Raw genomic sequence first — 8,057 nt, forward strand, 5'->3', positions numbered from 1 at the left:
CAGTGAACTCACCACAGACACTGAACTGTCCCACTGTTATTACAGACAGTGAACTCACCACAGACACTGTCCCACTGTTATTACAGACAGTAAAGTATGAACATGTAATTTCCAGCAGACCATGAAGGCAGCAGACAGTTGCTCAGAGGCACTGCGGTAGAGCGGCACCTGCTACAGCAGAGAGAGGCACGTGACCGTCCTCGGGCTGTCCGTCCAATGGAATGAATGGACTGTAAATAGGAGCCAATGAGGAGCGGGGGGCGGGTATAAAAGCCCGAGAGCCGCTTTAATCCGCAGCAGCAGCAGAAGCGGATCCTCCAGACCACATCCCAGCAGACTGAACGGACAGGTAGGAGCTCCTTTAATCCGGACCAATCACAGCCGCTGATCAGCTCATCAATACATCCGGTTATTGGTAATGATGCGGGGAGAGGCGCGCGCTGTGCGGGGGGTCAGACAAAAGAGAGGGCGGCAGTGGGTCGGTGGGTTTCAGAACAAAGGAGCAGGCGGCTTACTGCCTGCTTACTGATGCTTACTGCCTGTTTACTGCCTGTTTACTGCCTGCTTACTGATGCTTACTGATGCTTACTGCCTGTTTACTGATGCTTACTGCCTGCTTACTGATGCTTACTGCCTGCTTACTGCCTGTTTACTGATGCTTACTGCCTGTTTACTGCCTGCTTACTGCGTGTTTACTGATGCTTACTGACTGCTTACTGATGCTTACTGCCTGTTTACTGCCTGTTTGCATGCATATAGCTGCAGAGAGCCTGTCTATCGGCCCCTGCCTGTCTGTCTGTCTGTCTGCATCCCAACGACCTTGCAGTCTGTCCTGTCTGCAGGTGTTGCGCAGTCAGCAGCGACGATCTGCGCGCGCTCTCCTCTTAATATTAAAATGCAAACCAACAAACAAACATAATGAACAGAACAGCAGTGTGAGGGTGATCGATGCTCTGAACTTTAATCAGTAAACAATCAATAATTCCACCTTAAATCAGGCGTTAATAGAAAGCGTTCATCTGCGCGAGGACAAAGGAGATAATCGATTATCAGTTATTGATCTCTTTTATCCGACCGACTGACGGATTTGATGTTATTGTGGAATCGAACGGCGCATGCTCGGTTGGTCAGAATATTTCTGATATTTAACGGAATATTACCGGATAGTGTTCCGTTATTCCGCCGCTGCAGCGTCATTCTGCGGATTTATAAAGACCCACTTCACGATGAGTCGGTCCGAACGACCAGAACCCGGTTCTGCGCCCGGTTCTGCGCCCGGCTCTGAGCCCGGTTCTGGCCTCGTTCTGGCCCGGTTCCGTTGGTTGAAGGTGACCGGGGCGTCGCGGTGCTGCAGCCGCTCTCTGAAGGGTTAAAGTCGGCCTGCTGCTGCTGCGTCACTCCGGCGGCCTCCCGCACTCATAATCAGCCTGAGTCCAGGTTTAGTATCTGATCCCCTAAAGGCCTCCCTGATCCGAACCGGACCGAACCGGACCGAAACGAGACGGTCAGTAGGACCGCAGGTTGGTCCTGATCGGGGTTTTAATGATTCTGACCTGAGAACAGCAATAAATACTAATAATCAATAATATTAATGTGGAGTACTTTTACTTCTGATACAGCAGAACATCACTGCTGAGTACTCGAGTATTTAATATCTGAGTACTCGAGTATATACTATCTGAGTACTATACTATACTATCTTTACTATCTTTATAATGTTTCATTTTCGTGTTTTAAATAAGGGTTGACTTAATATTTAAATTAATAATAGAAATATTACTATAAATAATAATAATTATTATTATTATCATAATTTTATTAATAATAATAATTAAAAAGTAATAATAAGAACAAAAATAATAGTAATACTAACTATATATTATTATTGCTATCATTATTGTTATTATAGTAATAATAATATGAATATTGTTATTATTAATAATAATAATAATAATAATAATAATAATTATTATTATTATATTATGATGAATAATACTAGTAGTATTATTGATTATTGAATAATAATATTAACAATAACAATATTATTAGTAATAATAATAATAAAATACTATTAACAATAACAATAGTAATAATAATATTGATTGTTTGTCTGAAGCGGCTGTGTGTCTCTAACTGTTCCCAGGTCAGCGGCCACCATGCCTTTTGGAAACACCCACAACAAGCTGAAGATGAACTACTCCGCAGAGCAGGAGTACCCGGACCTCAGCCAGCACAACAACCACATGGCCAAAGTGCTGACCCCAGAGCTGTACGGCAGCCTGCGGGACAAAGAGACACCCAGCGGGTTCACCCTGGACGACGTCATCCAGACCGGGGTCGACAATCCAGGTAACTGCCCCTGAAAAGGGTAACTGTCCTCATAACTGCCACTGACATAGGTAATTGCCCCAGGTAACAACCCCGACCAGGTAACAACCCCCGATCAGGTAACAACCATAGATATACATAATAAAGGACAAGTGTGTGGTGTTTACTGTTTTGGTGTAGTACAAGTGTGTGTGTGTATTAACAGTTTGTGTTACAGGTTGGCTTACAGTGGTGTGTGTGTATTACAGTGTGTGTGTTACAGTGTGTGTGTGTATTAGAGTTGTGTGTGTTACAGTGTGTGTGTGTGTTGTGTTACAGTTGTGTGTGTTGTGTTACAGTGTGTGTGTGGTGTGTGTTGTGTGTGTGGGTTACAGTGTGTTGTACAGTTTGTGCTGTGTGTTGTGTGTATTACAGTGTGTGTGTGTTAACAGTGTGTGTGTGTTATTAACAGTGTGTGTTGTGTTACAGTGTGTGTGTGTATTACAGGGTGTGGTGTGTGTTACAGTGTGTTTTACAGTTGTGTGTGTGGGTGTTACAGTGTGTGTTACAGTGTGTGTGTGATTACAGTGTGTGTTACTGTTGTGTGGTATTACAGTGTGTGTGTGTGTGTTTATTAACAGTGTTTGGTTTGTTACTGTGTGTGGGTTGTGCTGTACAAGTGTGTGTTAACATTGTTGTGTATTTACAGTGTGTATACAGTTGTGTGTTTGTGTGTTACAGTGTTGTGTGTTACAGTGTGATTACACGTTGATTACAGGTGGTTTGTGTGTGTTTACATGGTGTGTTACAGGTTGGTTACAGTGTGTATTACAGTGTGTGTTGAGTGTGTGTGTTAGTGTGTGTTACAGTGTGGTGTTACATTTGTGGTGTTGTGTGTGTGTGTTACAGTTGTGTGTGTGTTACAGTGTGTGGTGTATTACAAGGTGTGTGTTTTTACAAGTGGTGTGTGGTATTAACAGTGTGTGTGTTTACAAGTGTGTTGTGTGATTAAACAGTGTGTGTTACAGTGTGTGGGTTACAGTGTGTGTGTTTTACAGTTGTGTGTTACAGTTGTGTGTGTGTTACAGTGTGTGTGTGTATACATTGTGTGTGTTACGGTGGTTGTTACAGGTGTGTGTGTGTGTACAGTGTGTGTGTTACAGTGTGTGTGTGTTAACAGTGTGTGTTACAGTGTTGTGTGTAAATTACAAGTGTGTTATGGTACCAGTGTGTTTACAGTGTGGTGGTTAAAAGTGTGTTTTAGTTGGTGTTCTAACAGTGTGTGTTGTTACAGTGTGTTGTGTGTGGTTTTGTGTTAACAGTGTGTCCAGTGTGTTACAGTGTGTAACAGTGTGCGTGACAGTGTGTGTGTTACAGTTGTGGTTTTACAGTGTGTCGTGTGTGTGTGTTACAGTTGTGTGTGTTACAGTGTTGTGTGTGGTTACCAGTGTGTGTTACAGTGTGTGTAACAGTGTTGTTGTTACAGTGTGGTGTTACAGTGTGTGTGTGTTTAATTGACGACAGGGGGAGCCAAGCAGGTGTATTCGGGGCCACCCAACAGGACTTTTATTTAATATTCAGGTGTTAGATGAGTCCAACAGGTTGCAGACAGGAAATAGAAAATCCTTACATGTTGGAAAGACTGAGTCTAACTGAGCGGCTCTAAACGTCCCGCAGCTCAGGACGGGGTTTCTTGAATTTGGTTTACAGGTGAGGGGGGTTTGGGAGGGGGGTTGAGGGATCGAGAGGGTCAGAGTCAGAGGTGTACAGTGACCACAGTTCACTTCTGTTCGGGCATCAGGTCGTCGATGCTCTCTCCGGCCTCCAAAGACGTTTTCTTCCATGTCCACCAGAAGGTGTGACGGGCCGTCCACAACCATCTGGAAACCAGCTCCAACCTCTGAGAAAAACCAGGGACGATCCGGCGTTGGAGATGTCAAAAGACTCCGCCCCACCGCCGCGTGTCCACGGCCCACCTGGCAGGAGAAACACAGGAAGTTGATGTCAAGGGGACAGGTACCCACCTTTTATTGAGAGGTGGTTTTCTTGATTTTTTGTCCAACCCCTTTTCATAAACAGAATGTTAATTTACTGTCAAACAGATCAATAATCTGGATTGATTATAAGACGGTTCCAGCGTTATTCAATACTGTACGATAATTAAACAAGCAAGATAATTCAATTATTCATTTAATTGTAAAAGGCTTTTAATTTCTAATTCCATATTGCACCCTCTACCTGGCTCTCTACCTGTCTCTCTCTCACAGCACAGGAGAGCTCAGATTGGCTGTCTCTTCTCTCTACCTGTCTCTCTCTCACCTTGTGCTCTTTCTGCAGCCCTTCAGTCTCTTCAGGATCTCTCGAACTTGTCGTGCTTGCTGGACGTTGGGCAGTTTGACGTGGAACTCCGGCTCTCCAGTCCAAGTCCCCAAGGTTGGATGGACAGGGTGGAGGACGTTAGCCCAGGGTGTTCGTTCACATGAACTTCATGACCTCGCTCCTTGAACAAAGCCCTCGATCTTGCCAGAGGAGAGAACAAAAGAGAGAGACAGGGTTGGTCAGCTTGATGACGTGGTCCGGGTGATGTCATGTGGGAAACAGGAGTGAGGTCAGGGTCGACCTTGGTGAGTCCGGTGCAGAAGCGGGTTGAAGACCTCCCTCATGTTGCCTCCTTTCTGCATGCTGATTTGACACCGCAGGTGGTTCCTCCTCGTTCACCCACACCAGGAACGTTTGTTTCATTGTGGCCTTGCAGGGAGAGGTGGAGGGTTAAATACACACCACAGGAAGTCCATCAGTGCTCCGGCAGCAGTCAGAGGTTCAGGTCGGAGGTCAGGGTAGGAGGACAAGGTAGCGAGGTCAGGTCAGGAGGTTCAGGTAGGGAGTTTCAGGTTAGAGGTCATGTTGGAGGTTTTCAGGTCGGAGGTCAGGTTCCAGAGGAAGGTTAGGAGGTCAGGTCAGAGGACAGGTCGGGAGGGTCAGGTAGGGAGGTCAAGTACAGGACAGGGTCGGAGTTCAGGTTAGGACGGTCAGGTAGGAGGTAGGTCAAGAAGGTCAATGTTGGGAAGGTCAGGTTGGGAGGTCATGTCAGAGGTCAGGGTAACAGGACAGGTCGGGAGGGTTTCAGGTAGGAGGTCAAGGTAGAAGGTTTCAGGTCAGAGGTTTCAGGTTAGGAGGCAGGTGGAGGTCAGTGTTATGGGTTCAGTGGAGTCAGTTCAGAGGTCAGGTTACAGGACAGTCGGACGGTCAGGTAGTTACAGGTACTGACCAGAGCCGCGGCCGTCGGGCCAGTCGCGGGCCATGCCGGACGGGCCAGCAGCAGGGGGGAAACGGGCTTTATCAAACAGGAAGTTGGTCATCGGATCAGCTGCTTCTGCTCTTCCTTCCCGTCATGTCTCAGGAGCGTAAGTACTTCCCCCTTCAGGTCCCGTCCAAGGAGGTTCCAGACCTGGCAGCGCACAGGAGGGTCAGAGGTAGGTGACGGTTCGTAAACCCAACATCAGGACCTGTTTCAGTTAGGAAGGAAAGCAGCCTGACAGTCCTGACTTAGGGTTCACTAACACACATAAACTGTTGTACAATACACATTTATAGTAAATAATATATATATTGGATATATATAATAATAATATGTACACAATATATAATATGTAGATTTAGATTTATCGAATTATAAATATTATTAAGACTTGTTCAGCGTCCGGTTCAGTCCGGTTTAGTGTTGAATTTGAATATGAAGAGGAGGTTTTTGAGGCTTCATAAGAGTTCCAGCAGGACCACAGGCAGACTCACATTTACGTAAACACTTGCATTTTCACTGAACATGCTCACTTCAGGCTCCTGAGGCATGATGGAAATATCTAAATAAAGACAGCCTGAGAGTGTTCTCCCCTGGGCTTTTGGAGTGTCCCTGAACGCACCCATTCTCATTCTGTAGTTCAGTAGTCAGTTCTGTACAGATGATTTTCATGGCATTTTAGGGTAAAAAGCTAGTAGGTGGGATCTTGAGTTGATATGATTTTTTTTATAAACAGCTGTTGGCTTGCTTCACTCTAAAATATATTAATATATATATACTATATATAGTTTAATATATTATTATACTATATATAGTTAATATATATTATACTTAACATAGTTTAATATATATATAATATATATTAATATATATAACAACATAGTGTAATTATAATAAGTTAATATAGTTTACCAATCTATAAGTAGTAAATATACAAACAGTTTTTCAACAGGACAGGACAGTGATTGATACTTTCAATGGAGAGGGTTTTCAAATGCCGCCGGCGTTCTTCCCAACGGCTGAGTGCGGCGGGAGACAGAATCCACGGATGCTCCGTCCCGTCCGAACCGAGAGCTTCAGGACAATAGTTCGGATTCCAGAATCATCTCCACCCTGAAAAACAGAAACCCAGAAAACCAGAGCGTTGAGGTTGACTGTAGTTCAATCAATCCCTGTGAATTCTGGATTCTGGGCAGTTTTATAGTTTTTGCAGTTTCCTTGTAAACATTGGGAGTCGTCTGTGTTGTTGGTAACCTGCAGGGTTTTCAGAGTTTAGGTCAGTCTTGTGTTTGATCTGATGGTTTTGTATCCTCCATGGCGGTTCTTCGAATCACCGGGTTCCAGCAGGGTCTTTGAAGGACCTCGTAAGTCTTCCTCGTTTCTCCAGCGGACGCAGCCCCACCGTCATGATGAAAAACGGGTGAAACCTGCAGGGAACAAAATCGTAGATCCACTTCCTGCCATCTGGCAGCATTTGGCTGATAACCTGCTATAAAAAATGTTACTTACCGGGTTATGTGTTTATGTTGTTTGTTTTTTATTTTCCCACCATGGTTCATTGGCGATATCATGGAACTTCACTTATTGTACTGTGGTTTGGTTTTCTGTGGTGAATGTTTGTAGTATCAATGAAGTTGTTTTTTGATGAGGAGGAATCAATTCAATTGAATTCAATTTTATTGGAATAAAGGAATAAAGGATTCAAGCGTCAGGCAGAAAGTAAAACATCAGGTCTTCTGCAGGAGAATTTAAAACCTGAATCTGATGAGTCAATTCCATTAAAGGAGTTTAAAAAGTCCAGAAATAGAACAAGGCATCTGTGCTGAGTGACAACAACTCCAGGGATCTGGTTACCTTGAGGGGCCACCAGGTTTGCCGTCTGACAAAATGTGGGGGTTACGTACCTGGTTGGGGGATGTTACCTGGTTGGTTAGTGTTGGAGGGTTGTTACTGATTGGAGTTTGTTGTTGGGTTGTTACCATAATTATACATATAAAGTAGATGTTCGTTCCGCGCTGGCTGGCCAAATGGAGGTCGACGTCCGCCACCTGGCGGCATTCTTGGCACAGTTCAGCTCGTACTTCTAAACATTGTTTTAATGGTGCAATTGTACTTTTTAATATAACCATAACTTGCCATTCCTACCGATTTTCCAAACGGTTTGGGTTGTTATAAACGTCAGAGATTGTAGTTATGACACATACATTTATGAATAAAAGAAAAAAAAATCACACATGTTCAAAGCATCCAGAATTATTAGCCACGTTAAAATAACTTTGTAAGGAAACAAACTGTTTGTAAATCCGTCAAGATTTCAGCGAAGATAAGAGTATTGGGTGTTCGTGGCAGATTCACTCATCTTACATCAGGTACCACAGAAGGGGCGCCAGAAAGCTTGCCTGTGACAAGATGGCTGCCAGAGATGACGTTTAGAGACCCGCCGTAAGGACAT

Source organism: Morone saxatilis, unplaced genomic scaffold (assembly GCF_004916995.1).
Source record: "Morone saxatilis isolate NCDOM2014 unplaced genomic scaffold, NCSU_SB_2.0 Contig7, whole genome shotgun sequence".
Lineage (NCBI taxonomy): Eukaryota > Metazoa > Chordata > Actinopteri > Moronidae > Morone > Morone saxatilis.